The 15,770-nt window shown below is 36.5% G+C and overlaps 1 protein-coding gene across 2 annotated transcripts in view; it reads right to left on the reverse strand.

Annotated features, from left to right (window-relative positions):
• Window positions 1–15,770, reverse strand: part of LOC101890867 (protein phosphatase 1 regulatory subunit 16A) — a 315,099-nt gene that overhangs the window by 237,601 nt on the left and 61,728 nt on the right. The gene's annotated exons all lie outside the window — the stretch shown is intronic.

The raw sequence follows: 15,770 nt of genomic DNA on the forward strand, positions 1-15,770 counted from the left end.
CTGATGATGATACGCAATTATTAACCAGGAAAGGAAAGACATAGGTAACGATAGATCTGATCACCTGCTTGTTAAGTCGTTGTGCCGCATCCTCAAGATTCTTATGTCATTTTGGCGCTGGACAGGACATAGACTATAAAACAGTCTCCTAAAATATTACACCCAGATATTTCATCTTCGAACCTATCTTCAGAATTGGCTTAAACCTCCTAATATTGTGGTAGACCTGACCGTAGCACAAATGTTCCCTAAATACAACTTAAGGCGTCAACTAACGAAGTACCACATGGAAGTCATCGAGGTAACCGATAGTGTTTCTGTTGACCGACATATCAAAAGGACCAGAATTTGTAGAAGGTCATCATAGAAGTAGGTGTCAAGTCAACACCGCACTGACCTCTGAGAGTCGTTTATCCACGCTTCTCCTAAAGAAGTAATATATATTAAAATCCATCAGACAGAGTCTAAAGCCTTCGTGATATCAAAAATGGCTTATAGTTCCGTACTTCGTGTTGAAGCTCTCGCCAACAATATTACTAAGGTGTGAAGGCGTGAGAACACCAGCCCAAAAACCGAAGTGACAAACACGTTCTTTTTATCTACGACAGAATAAAGAATTCGGATAATTTTCCAAACATTAAGAGCTATGCTCGAATTTTTCTCCATACCTGGCTGGCAGGAGTGAAAGCGCAAAGTCAAATGTCCTGAGATCGACACAGGATGGTTGACTTTCCTCTACATCGTATTTTATTTTGGTTCAGATAAAACTACTGGTATCTGCAAAATTTGAAGGAAGACGAAAATTTATATCCAATTTTATGCGAAGTCATAAATTTCACATTCTTCTCATGTTTCTGGTTGAGAGAAATATTTAGATATAGCACGTTTTAAAAAATCGCTGACTTTTTTTTCGCAAATTATGACAGGTAAGGTTCCAGAAGAGGTTCGCAAATATATATAATCTTCACAGCAGATCTAGCGTTAGAAAAAATGTTTAAATGTGTGACATTTTGAAGGGAGATGGGTGCATATTTCGCTTTTTGTAATTTCAAAATTTGGAACCCTTTGTGGGGCAGGTACCAGAAGAAATGGTCCGATCTCTACCATCTTTATAACAGATCTTATGTTGATGGAAATATTAAGATGTACCAAGACTGAGTGGAATCGGATGTTCGGGTTTTATATTCAAAAGTTTGACCCTTTGCGGGGGAGGTACCAAAAGGAGGGGACCGATATATCCCATCTTAACAGCAGATGTTGTGTCAGTAGAAATAATGGGGTGTGTGAAATATGAAGAGACCCGGATGCTTTTTTTGGATTTTATAATCGTTTTGATTATTCAAAACTTTGACCCTTTGTAAGGGGGGTACCAGAAGAAATGGTCCGATCTCTACCATCTTTATAACAGAACTTGTGTTGATAGAAATATTAAGAATTACCAAGTTTGAATGGATTCAGATGAAAATTTCACGTTTTATGAGCTTCATGGACATTCAAAATTTTGACCCTTTTGTGGGGGAGGTACCAAAAAAATTTGACCGATATATCCCATTATCACACCAGACCTTGGGTTAATAAAAATATTGTGATGTGTGTAATTTGAAGACAATCGGACTCTTACATCATATTTTACAAGAATTATAATTATTCAAAATTTTGCCCCTTTATGGGGGAGGTACTTGATGGAGGGGATCGATATTTTCTATTTTCGAAAATTTGGATAAAAAGGGGTTAATCCTTTCTCTTACTGTGCAGTAATATATATATATATATTTTTATTTATTTATTTATTTATTTATTTATTTTTTTTTTTTTTTTTTTGAAAATAACGACCTTTCATGGAAGGGTTGGACCGATATTGCTTACGATGTAACAAGTTTAAATCAAATCGGATACTCCATTCGATAGTTATCATGGGCACCAGCCAGACAGACAGGCGGACGGTCATCGCTAGATCGACACCTAATGTCCTGAAACGGATTTGGTCTAATAAGACCTACGGTCTAAAACCGTTATTTCGGTGAGGCACGTTTTGGCCGTATCAAATGATATATACCCTATCAATCCATATGGCTGAGAATATAAAAATCATAAACTAATATGCCGTTTGTAAGAATTATCTGGTAACTCGATCGAATCATACCTGCTCATATATTGCGATTTCTTAGCATTTTTTTAGCTGTGGAAAAACATTTGCCAGATTTGAATTCCAGAGCCTTTATCCATACCTAAAAATAAAGAGAATAATAAATTGAATATTTTTTGAAGTAAAACATTTATTTGTCGCTTTTATATTAATTGGAAATCAGTCAGCCTTTTTAATTTTTTATATATTTTTCGTAAGATAATTGAAATTGGCAAATTTTAAAAATATAATGCAAACAGATCCATTTTTGCAAGACGCATTTTTTTAAGACAACTAATGAGCCAAGATACCCTCAAAATACCAATATGCTGGCTTTTATTAGGAACAAACCCATTGAAATATCTGTCTAAATTTATCAAAATGTCAAATATCGAGGCAGTACCATTTTATTGAGATGAGGTAATACTTGGACCTATATAGACAATTTTCGGCTAGTGGAATACAGCAATTCCATAAAAATTAGACCAAAATTATGAAAATACCAAATATCTGGATTAAATTATACCCTCAGCCATATGGCTAGAGAGGGTATTTATCAATTGATACAGCCAAAACGTGCCTTATCGAAACAACGGTTTTAGACCCAAGTCTCTTTGGACCAAATCCGTTTCAGGACATTTTGAATCGATCTAGCGATGACTGTCCATCTGTCTGGCTGGTGCGCACGATAACTCTCGAAGGGAGTATCCGACTTGGTCCAAACTTGCTGCATCGTAATATTATTATCAAACTTAGATGGAGTATCCTAATATTTGCATCAGTGCTACGTCAGGTGCAAATATGGGGTTGAAATATCGGTTCATTCCATCAAGTACCTCCCCCACAAAGGTTCAAAATTTTGAATATCCATGAAGCTACAAAAAACGCGATATTAACATCCGATTCCATTAAGACTTTGCACATCTCAATATTTCTATCAACACAAGATATGTTATAAAGATGGTAGGGATCGAACCATTTCTTCTGGCACCTCCCCCACAAAAAGTCAAAATTTTGAATAACCAAAACGATTATTAAATCGGAAATAAGCACCCGGTTCTCTTAATATTTCACAAATCTCATATCTGCTAAAACGCGATATTAACATCCGATTCCGTTCAGACTTGGAGCATCTCAATTATTCTATCAACACAAGATATGTTATAAATATGACAGATATTGGATCATTCCTTTTGGTACCTCACCCACAAAAAGTCAACATTTTGAATAACCAAAACGATTATTAAATCCAAAATAAGCATCCGGCTCTCATAAAATTTCACACATGCCATTATTAACACACAGGATCTGCTGTGAAGATGGGATATATCGGTCAACTTCATTAACATCCGATTCCATTCAGACTTGGCAAATCTCAATATTCCTATCAACACAAAGTCTGTTATAAAGATGGCAGAGATCGGACCATTTATTTTGGTACCTCCTCCACAAAAAGTCAATATTCCAAAACGATTATTAAATTCGAAATAAGCACCCTGTTCTCTTAATATTTCACATATCTCATTATTTCTACTTACACAAGATCTGCTGCGAAGATGGGACATATAGGTTCACTCTTTCTGGGACCTCCCCCACAAAGGGACAACATTATGAATATCCATGAAGCTCATAAAACGCGATATTAACATCCGATTTCATTCAGAGTTGGCAAATCTCAAGACTTCTATCAACACAAGATCTGTTATAAAGATTGTAGAGATCGGACCATTTCTTCTGGTACCTCTCCCACATAGGGTTCAAGAAAAATGCTCAATAAAAAAAAGCTAAATAAGCCCCCAGCTTCCTTCAATTTTCACACATCCAAACATTTTTGCTTACGCAAAATCTGTTGTAAGATGTTAGATACATGCCAACCCGTTCTGGTACCTCAATCACAAAGGGTGACAATTACCAATACTTAGATCAGTCATTACTTGCGAAACCAGTCGGCGATTCTATACAACTAGCTATATCTAAATATTTCCTGTAGCTAGAAATCTGAATGGGTGTGAAGATAAATTGGAAAGTTAAATTGGATGTTAACAGACACAGTTACTTAACAGAGCTCTGTTAAGGACTTAACAGAGCTTTGTTAAAGACTGAGTAAAAAAGAAAATTTTGAAAAATATAATTATTTGTTAATTATTATATAAAAATTTATTACTACGGTAATAAAATAGCTTGAATACAAATTAGCACTTTCAGCCCATATATAGGTTATAGTCCAAAACCGTTTCAGAGACCCAAATTGGACCCATCCTTAATAATAATAAGGTCCTAACAGATTGAACCACTGCGCAGGTCTCTCCGAGCACTTTCAGCCCATATATAGGTTATAGTCCAACACCGTTTCAGAGACCCAAATTGGACCCATCCTTAATAATAATAAGGTCCTAACAGATTGAACCACTGTGCAAAGCCTATAAAACCTGCGCGGATCAAACTAGGCTTAAATGAAAGGTCTCTCCGAGCACTTTCAGCCCATATATAGGTTATAGTCCAAAACCGTTTCAGAGACCCAAATTGGACCCATCCTTAATAATAATAAGGTCCTAACAGATTGAACCACTGTGCAAAGCCTATAAAACCTGCGCGGATCAAACTAGGCTTAAATGAAAGGTCTCTCCGAGCACTTTCAGCCCATATATAGGTTATAGTCCAAAACCGTTTCAGAGACCCAAATTGGACCCATCCTTAATAATAATAAGGTCCTAACAGATTGAACCACTGTGCAAAGCCTATAAAACCTGCGCGGATCAAACTAGGCTTAAATGAAAGGTCTCTCCGAGCACTTTCAGCCCATATATAGGTTATAGTCCAAACCCGTTTCAGAGACCCAAATTGGACCCATCCTTAATAATAATAAGGTCCTAACAGATTGAACCACTGTGCAAAGCCTATAAAACCTGCGCGGATCAAACTAGGCTTAAATGAAAGGTCTCTCCGAGCACTTTCAGAGCCATATATAGGTTATAGTCCAAAACCGTTTCAGAGACCCAAATTGGACCCATCCTTAATAATAATAAGGTCCTAACAGATTGAACCACTGTGCAAAGCCTATAAAACCTGCGCGGATCAAACTAGGCTTAAATGAAAGGTCTCTCCGAGCACGTTCAGCCCATGTATAGGTTATAGTTTGATCCGCGCAGGTTTTATAGGCTTTGCACAGTGGTTCAATCTGTTAGGACCTTATTATGGGTCCAATTTGGGTCTCTGAAACGGTTTTGGACTATAACCTATATATGGGCTGAAAGTGCTAATTTGTATTCAAGCTATTTTATTACCGAAGTAATAAATTTTTATATAATAATTAACAAATAATTATATTTTTCAAAATTTTCTTTTTTACTCAGTCTTTAACAAAGCTCTGTTAAGTCCTTAACAGAGCTCTGTTAAGTAACTGTGTCTGTTAACATCCAATTTAACTTTCCAATTTATCTTCACACCCATGAAATCTGATATGACTATGTAATACATCGAAGTGGCCAAAGGTTCAACAGTTAGAATAATCTTAACTCAAAGCTGAGGGTATACATCTATCGGCAAAATCGACTGATACTATTTAACTCATTTTATATGGAGTTACATGCAATAGTAGACCTATTAGCACAATTTTTCTTCAGATTGATAAGTGCATATTAAGAGCTTAACACATCGGACTCCCATCAAGTCCATTGACAAATGTGGTTTAATCATCAAAATACCGAATAACGCAACGCTTTCAGAGAGTATGGTACCCGATATGAACTTCAACTCAAAAATTTCAAACAATTCCGTTTAAAAATGGCTTCAATCATTAAAATACCGAATATCGGGAGGTCCGTTATATGGGGACTATACGCTATCGTGGTCCGACATAGCCCATCTTCGAACTTGATCCGCCTGCAGGCCAAAGACTGAATTGTGAAAATTTTTAGCTTTCTATCTCAATTCGTTTCGTCTCTAGCACTATGTAAGTGGAGGGCATAGGAAATTGCTGCTTATATAGAATCGAATGAACTGTACTTTCAGGCACTTCTTTTAATAGAAGACATTTTTCAAAAAGTAAGAAAGCAAATATCTCATAGAAACCCATTCCAGAAACTCCCCACAAAAAGCCAACATTTTGAATAATAATATTTAACGAAGTCCAAATCGTAATATTGGGATCAGATTTTAAGGCCATACTACATTTACCGACAGATATTCATCAACTAAGTATTTTAAAACAATATTCCAATCGGCAGCTTTTAAAATTCCTAACCTAACTTTATTAATCACTGCCTTTCAATTTTAAATTCATATTCCACCATTGAAATGAACGAATCAAGGCCATGAGCATTACCGCACCACGTCCTTCGTCAATTGAGGGACAAATGAAACAGACCTTGTACATCCCGCGATTCATTGTTTTTATTATTGTGCGGTTTTGTTTTCCAGCGATATGACGTTTCCCTTCAACGCAACACAACACACAATTGCGGAAATTCTTAACCTCAACAATATATCGATATCCAATGAAAGATATCAGAGTTATGATTCAACTACCCCATATGTGGGTGTATGGGTGCAGATGCCATTTATGTGTGTGTGTGTCGGATGTGTTATAACACAAAATGTTGCCATTATTGTTGTCTATATTTATTTCGATGTCTGTTTTTTTACTTCTAGGTATTTGCTCTTGTTCTGCAAAACTTCCATAATCAATGACGCTGTTGTTGTTGTTGTTATCTATCGTTGCATTCTATTTTCAAACTCCCTACATGGTCTCGCACATCGTCTCTTGATCCATGTGTACATGACATTTGTGATTGATAATAGTTTAGTAAATATATAAATATGTTTGTACATCACCTTTAATGCATGTGATGATATAAATAAATATGAAAGAATATGAATCGGAAGTAATAAGGGAGTTCGGTGACCAGTACAGATAAATTGGTATGGGCAAAATTACATGAAAATTGATCATTTATATCCAATTTTATGTCAAATCATAAATTCCGATAAATTCTATACTCATATCAGTTTTTGGGCTACGGATGTTTATTTCATGGTTATTCAAAATTTTAACCCTATGTGGGGGGTTTACCAGACGGAGTGAACCGATATATATCATCTTCACACCAGAACTTGTTAGTAGTAATAATGGGATGTGTGAAATGTGAAGAGAATCGGATGCTTATTTCGGATTTTATAATCGTTTTGGTTATTCAAAACATTTACAATTTATGGGGGAGGTATCAGAAGGAACAGTGCGATCTCTACCATCTTTATAACAGATCTTGTGTTGAGGGAAATATGGAGATGTACCAAGTCTGAATGGAATCGGATTTAATTTGGGTACCACAAGGAGCGAACCTATATATTCAATTTTCACACCAAAATTTGGGTTAGTAAAAATAATGGGATGTGTGAAAAATGAAGAGAACCGGATAACTATTTCGGATTTTATAATCGTTTTGAATAGGTACCGGAAAGAATGGTCCGATCTTAACCACCTTTATAACAGATCTTGGCTTGATAGAAATATTGATATATGCCAAGTCTATTTTAACCCTTTGTGGGTACCAGAGGTACCAGAAGGAGTGGACCGACATATTACATCTTCATACCAGACCTTGGGTTAGTATAAATAATGGGATTTGTGAAATATGAAGGGAACCGAATGCTTATTTCGGATTTTGTCATCGTTTTGGTTATTCGAAACTTTGAACCTTTGTGAGGGAGGTACCAGAAGGAATGATCCGATCTCTAACATCTTTATAACAAATCTTGTGTTGATGGAAATATTGAGAAATACAAAGTTTGAATGGAATCGGGTGTAAATTTCGCGTTTTATGAGATTCATGGATATTCAAAATTTTGACCCTTTGTTCGGGAGGTACCAGAAAGAATAGACCGATATATTGCATCTTCACACCAGACTTTGAGTTAATAAAAAATTGTGATGTGTGCAGTTCGAAGATAACCGGATTCTTATTTCGGATTCGTTTCTGTTATTCAAAACTTTGACCCCTTGTGGGGGAGGTATCAGAAAGAATGGTCCGATCTCTACTATACTTTTAACAGAACTTGTGTTGATGGAAATATAGAGACGTGCCAAGTATGAAGGGAATCGGAGTTTCATGGATATTCAAAATTTTAACCCTTTGTGGGGGAGGTACCAGAAGGAGTGGACTTATATATTCCATCTTCACACCAAAACGTGGGTTAGTAGAAATAATGTATTGTGTGTAATTTGGACGCTTACATCACACTTTAAAAGAGTTATAATTATTCCAAAGGTTGGCCCTTTGTTGGGGAGGTACTTGATGGAGTGGACCGATATTGTCCATTTTCGCACCTGACCTAGCACTGTTGCAAATATTAATATTTGCAAAGGTGGAGCAGAATCGGATTCGTTTATATTTCGACCTTTTTTGGGGGACGTACCAGAAGGAGTGGTCCGATATTACCCATCTCCGAACTCGATCTAAGTTTGATAATAATATGACGATGTGCCAAGTTTAGACAAAATCGAATACCTCCTTCGAGAGTTATCGTGCGCACCAACCAACCAGACAAAAAGGCGGAAGGAAAGCCCTAGAACGACTCCAAATATCCTGAAACCAATATTTGCGATAAGGCACGTTTTATTCATATCAAATGATATATTCCACCTGTAGCCCTAAGACTGAGGGTATAAAAATAAGAAAATACGAAGTGTGTACCGACGAATGTATAAGTCGCTATACGAAAAAAATTGGTTCTCAATTTAATATTTTAATTAGCCGGGACTTGAATTTTTTCTCCGCTGGGTAAGACCAAAACAGTTTACGCGATCCAAGGTTTTATATTCGACGCTTTCCTTTAAGTAGACGGCCTTCGACCGGGGATAGAAATTTTCTCCTCTGGTTATCTAATGTAATAATTGTAATCATGGGCGCTAGATCTTCACATTGATATCCATATTGCCTTGGTTGGTATTTCAAAGACTGGAAATACAACAGGCATGGAACTTCAGAGGCCCAAAATTCGCGAAGTATGGCCTTTCCAAGGGATACCTGTGGTAAGGGTATTGCCCCTTACTCAAGACTAAATAATAAAAATAAATTCAACTCAAGTTTTCGAAAAATAAAACGACAGCTTTTTCTACCCAACACCACAAGGTGGTCAGGGTACTATGTCTTTGTGCATTTGTTTGTAACAGGCAAATAGAAACGTCCATCCGTCCGTCCATGTATTTTTGTAAACAAAGCACAGTTCGCAGTTATTGCCCTATCCAGATGAAATTTAGCACAAATCATTTGTTTGACCCAAGGACGAACCCTATTGAAATTAGAGATAATCGGTCAAAATTTAGATATAGCTCCCATATATATCTTCGTCCGATTTGATTTTTATTGTGCACCAAATGTGTAATATAAGCTCAAATAGAATATACGACCAAACTGACCCTGGAAACCAGCATGTCGAAATTGATCGAAATCGGTTCATATATAGCTAAAGCTCCCAAATATATTGTTCCTTCGATTTGTTATTTTTGTCCTTCGCAGCCGTAAAATGCACTTAATCGATCGTGGCCTCAGAATAAATGCCGAATATTATGGCGAAAATATTCTGGAGGGTGTATTTAAGCTTTGGCCAGGCAAACATTTTGTCTGCAGACCTTGAACATCCCAACAGCACTCAGCACCATAGCACTCAGCACACGCCACCCAAGAATAGTAACGAAATAAGGTTCCTCGCTTCGTTTCCAGCGCACAATGGCCACCAAAATCTCCCGACACCAATCCTTTGGACTATTGTGTCTGGAGTATTTGTTGAACATCGGTCAGATATAGCTATAGCTCCCATATATATTCTTCCCCTGATTTGTTATATTTGCTCTCCACAGCCGTTATATGCACTCCGTAACTACTATATTCGGGAAAATATATCAAATACAGATCAGAAGTACATTTGCATAATTTTATCGAGATCGATTCAGATTGGATATAGCTCCCATATACTTTGGACTTTAAATTATAACTATAATCATAGTTGCTATGATTTTATTCTCACAAATTCCCCATAAAAACTTTTATTTGTTATGTGAAGCTCTACTAAATATGCAAAGTAGTGTAGGGTATCATAAAGTCGGCCCGACCGACTTTAAGACTTTCTTTACAGGTTTAAAATTATTTATTGGATCTCCATGGTGAATACTTACTTCCTATGGCATGTCCATATTAAAATAAGGGGTAAGGATGCGACTTTGTAAGCAGTTACTGGTGACAAAATATTCTCAATAAACTTATTAGTTGATAATGATTTTTTTTGCGGGATTCGTAACATAAAATGACTTTCGTTACACCCTAATATAAACTCTCTAATTTCACATTAACTAGTGTCTAAAAGTGGCATTTGAACCACACATACACACTCACATATGTATGTACACACTTACTTACTTACTTGCCAACAAGTATCATAGCACTTTTTTCCCATTTACTTTTATAGCAGGTGTTAACAACACCAACAACAATAACATCAGTCAAAAGCAAAATTTGAAGAGATGTGCAAAAGAAATTTAATTAAAATGTTAACACTTGTCTGAACTTCCAAGGAATCTTGAAATTGAAAAAGTTGGAATTTTTTTTTTTTGAGAATTTAGTTCTGGAATTTACACTGGAGTGTAAGAGAAACTATTGGAAATGAATGCCATTTATAATTTATGAATTTTTAAAAACTATTTGGAAAAAAATTTAATTATGAAAAAATGAAATACAAAATCGATTTGTATTATTTTTTTATAAAAAATCGAAATTCTTTCCTCTAAGTGAAAAGTGAAAGTAGCTGGAATTTGTAGAGCATTAGTTAGCCAACATTTGTAAGTTCCATTTGAATGAATTTTCTTTTAAAGAATTTTACTCTTTTTGAAAAAAACACAAAATCCTTGAATTTCCATTCCAACACGAGCCATTTTCTTTTTTGTAGCCCCTGTAAGCATTGTCTACAAGTTATACTTGCCACCCAGACAAACTGTCTCAGCGATTAGTCAACCTTGAAATATCTAATTGGTTGTGAGCTTTTGTTGGTATTTAAAAACAAAACAGTAAGGAAAGATCAAAAGTCGAGCGGCGTCGACTATATGACACCCTACATGGGCCGACCATGTGATACCCCACAGCACTACAATATGTTAGAAGCCCCCTTTTGTCCAAATCCATTTTGAAAGATTTCGCTTTAAAAATTAAGTCACGGAGCACTACCATGTCGTGCTGTTAGATGTTGTGGTCCATTTTAGAGCTAAATATAATGGTCATCCAAAATTCTAGAATTCTCCCCTGTCCTTACTCTCTTCTCAGGCGTGTCGATTGCCTTCAATTGTGTGATCAGGAATTTTTTTCTGTTTTTGGTCCATTTCAACCCCTAAATATATTGCGAACATCTTTGAAAAAAATAGGCCAGGTCCTTCTGAGCCCATACCTACCCTTGTGAAAATGTTCATGAATATCGGACGATAATTGCAGACTATATATAATACCCCAATCTGTGTTGTAAGGTGAAAAAAAATTACAAAATATACACTTCAATATTAAGTCGAATTGAAAAAATCGCATGCGATAAAAAATATGAAAAAATAAAAAAAATGTCACAAAATAATACAAAACCTATTTTAACGTCATTATTGAGATCTTTTTATGCGATTTTTTTAGATTTTATTCTTTTATGCCAAGAGCGCATTCTGAATTGACAAAATTGGTCAAAATCGGTCCAGCCATTCTTGAGATATAAGCTTTCTAGCTAAAATCCCCTTTCTTTGTATATATACATTGTATATATTTCGCTATATATAACCGACATATTTACCATCGGCATCTACGTAACGGTCAGAATTGACCTGTTCGTCTATTCCTGATTTCGCGGGTATTAAAAATATTCGCGGTTTAATGGAAAATTTGTCGTTTATTTAATACAAATGTTATTGTCTATTTCACCCACTAAATATTACCCGATGACCATCAAAATAGGAAGACCTCTGCCCAGCTCTAAGCTTTAGCCCCATGCTTAAAACTTCGGACTGCTGTCATTTCTAAGCCATTCGTCCGACAGCTGTTAAAATTATTCCAGTGACAGCTCCTTATATTGTTTACAAGCGTACAAAAGCATTTTGGTGAGGATTTTTCAGAAAAAAAATTATTCGTGATGGAATTCAAGCGTGATAGTGTGACTTCTTTATATTTGGCTGGAAAACCACAAGTGGCTATCGTTAGAGCACTCCAGCATTTAAATGTGAAAAATCTTTTGTGTCTCGTACCATCGCTCGTTACCGTGATACTGGTAGCGTAGCCCGACGTTATGGAAGTGGACGGAAGAAAACAGCAACATCAGCAGAAATGGTTCGAAAAGTAAAGAAGCGATTTGATCGAAATCCGCGTCGCAGTGGCTCGTGAACTGAATATATCGCAATATTCCATTAGACAAATATTGAAAAATGAGCTCGGGGTAAAGCCATTGAAATTCCAAACTCCGCAACTGAAAGAAAATAGACTTAAAAGAGCTAAAGACTGGTTCCGCTTGGCCGCTTGGTTTTTGGTTTTCTCCGATGAGAAAACATTCGTTGTCCAGCAGTTTGTAAACAAACAAAATTATCGTGTTTACTTGCCAAAGAGGTCAGCTGAAAAAGTGCACCATCTGGCCCACAGAACTCCAGCGCCGGCCATGGTGATGGTGTGGGCTGCCATAACAGCCTATTGTCGCTGTCCGCTTGTATTAATCGACCGTGGCATCAGAATAAATGCCGAATATTATCGCGAAAATATTCTGGAAGATGTATTAAAGCCTTGGGCACGCAAACATTTTGGCCGCAGACCTTGGACATTCCAACAGGGCTCAGCACTATCGCACTCAGCACGCCCCAACCAAGAATGATTTCAAATATGAGGTTCCCCCTCTTCATTTCCAACGCACAATGGCCACCAAAATCTCCGGATACCAATCGGTTGGACTATTGTGTCTGGAGTATTTTGGAAAGTAAGGTCGGCACTAAAAACTACCAAAGTGTCGATCACCTCAAGCAAGCGATTCGCCGGGAATGGGCAAAAATACCACAGAGCAACATTCGGGCAGAGTGTGACGGTTTCATTGGCCGTTTGAAGGCCATAATTCGTGCCAAAGGTGACCAATTCGAACAAATCTAAACTTATTCTAAATTATGATGTTATTCCCGACATTTTTTGCTTTCATTCAATAAAATGTAAAAAAAAAATGTAAAAATTGTGGCGCTTGACTTTGTTGCAGTTTTTTTATCTCACCCTGCACATGGGAGTTATATCTGAAAAGAGTTTCACCAAATTTGATGTACTTACTTTTGGGCTGAATTCTGTCAGATGTACCAAAATTAAGGTCATTTGGACTGATATCAGCCATTTTGTGCACAATAAACCTTAAATCGGATAAAGATATGTGTGGGAGCTATATCCAAATCTGAACCGACATTGACAACATTTTAGGCAGCTGAGCTGTATCTAATATCTGGTACCAAAGATCATTGTTGTGGACTGCATATTATACATTTGAGGGACTTAAATTCCCAATTCTGAGCTGAATTCCATGGGAATTGCTAAGAATTAGTTCATTCGACATGATATTAGGTGCACAATAAACCTGATATCGGATAAAGATATATATGGGAGCAATATCCAAATCTGCTACGATCTCGATAAAATTTGACAGAGCCATTTTTGGGCTGTATCTGATATCTGGTACCGAAGATCATTGTAATGGAGTATATATTACGCATGTGAGGTGTTTACAACTCTAAATCGGATTAAAAATATATTTGGGAGCTATAGCTTTATCTGAACCGATGTCCCTCAAATGCGATTTACTTGCTTCTAGACTGAATTCGTTCTTACTTACTTACTTAGCTGACTCGAGACATTTGTTCCATAAGCCGAGTTTAGAAAAGATTTCCAGGCGCGTCGGTCTTGTGCGCAGTTTTTTTCAATTTGAAAGACCATGTTCCGATATATTGTCTTCTTCTTGGTCTTTCCCTTCTGAACCATCAGTAGGCTCGCTCTTATATACCTTATGAGCTGGGGCATCCCCATCCATTCGCACTACATGACCTAGCCACCGTAGTCGCTGCAGCTCGATACGTCTGACTATGTCGATGTCCGAGTATAGATGGTATAGCTCGTGGTTCATTCGAAGTCGATATTAACCGTCGATGCAGATCGGCCCGTAGATCTTTCGGAGAATTTTTCTCTCAAACACTCCAAGCGCTGCCTCATCTGCTAGCGCAAGTACCCATGATTCAGATCCATACAACAGCACAAGTAGTATCAGTGTCTTGTAGAGTGTGAGTTTGGTCTGGCGAGATGTGGCCTTCTTTCTGAACTGCTTACATAGACCATAGTAGCATTTATTGGCCAACACTATCCTTCTCCGAACTGAATTCGTTCGGATGAGCCAAAATTCAGGTCATTTGGATTGATATTGGCCATTTGGTACACAATTAACCCGAAATCGGTTGAAGATATATATGGGAGCTATATCTAAATTTGAACCGATTCTCACCAATTTCAGTAGGATTCGTCGTTTGGCCAAGCAAATATTGTTTGGAAAATTTCATCTCAATCGGATAATAAATGCGACCTGCATTTTCTTTACAAAAATACAGTGAGACTGACATGCAGAAATCGACTCAGAAGGTGATTTTATGAAGATCCTCAAAAGTAACTATTGGTCTATTTCGATTCCTTCTCCATGTTACAAACAAGTGCACAAAGCCATAATACCCTTACCACAACTATGTGGTGTAGGGTATAAACAAATATGAATTAACTAATATTTATTTAATTGTTTAACATTTTTATTGTTAAAAACAATTTCATAATAATTCGATATATTTAACAGTTGTTGAAAACCACATAAACCAATTCGATGGATGGCATATAAAAGGCGGACTGGCAGACAAACATACACACATACACACAAATAAATAGTCTTCAATCATCAAATATTTTATTAAATTTATTCACATTAATATAATTGTTGTTTTATTAGTTATTAAAAGTACATCTCTCCAACTGGCCAGCTGGCTGGTCGGCTGTCTGCCTGCCTCCTAGTGGACTGACTTGTGGCGCATATTTTTTCGTATTTAATTTGTGTTTTTGTTTTTGTAATTTTTTTGTTTGATTGGTTCTTGAAATATTTTCCTAACAATTTAACGCCATTGTTTTCGTTTTTGTTTTTGAGAATTTCCTCCTCACACGCACACACTCATCTCATCAAATGCCATTGGGAGGAGGAAGGGAAGTAGAAGGCGGCGTTAAAAATTGCTTTTGTTTTTGTCTGGCAATTGACTTGTCTGGAATTTGAACCAAAATTTCTACCGTAAACACACTTTTGCAGCCGCATTCATCAGCAGATCAGTTGAATTATTCTATTCTATTCTATTCAATTTATTTGTTTGTTTATTTGTTTCCTTCAGCAAAAATTTTTTCGCAACGAAAATTCAATAAGTATTGTTTAATTATTGTTGAGTGATTGTGGCTGGCAACTTTTAAGTGTACTTTTTGGCAAATAATAATAATAATAAAATGTATTATTTATGTTCAGAGAAAAATTTTCTTTCCAAAATAAATATTTATCAATAGTTGTTTTTCAATAATATTTGAAATAAAATTTCGCG

Source organism: Musca domestica, unplaced genomic scaffold (genome assembly GCF_030504385.1).
Source record: "Musca domestica strain aabys unplaced genomic scaffold, Musca_domestica.polishedcontigs.V.1.1 6, whole genome shotgun sequence".
NCBI lineage: Eukaryota > Metazoa > Arthropoda > Insecta > Diptera > Muscidae > Musca > Musca domestica.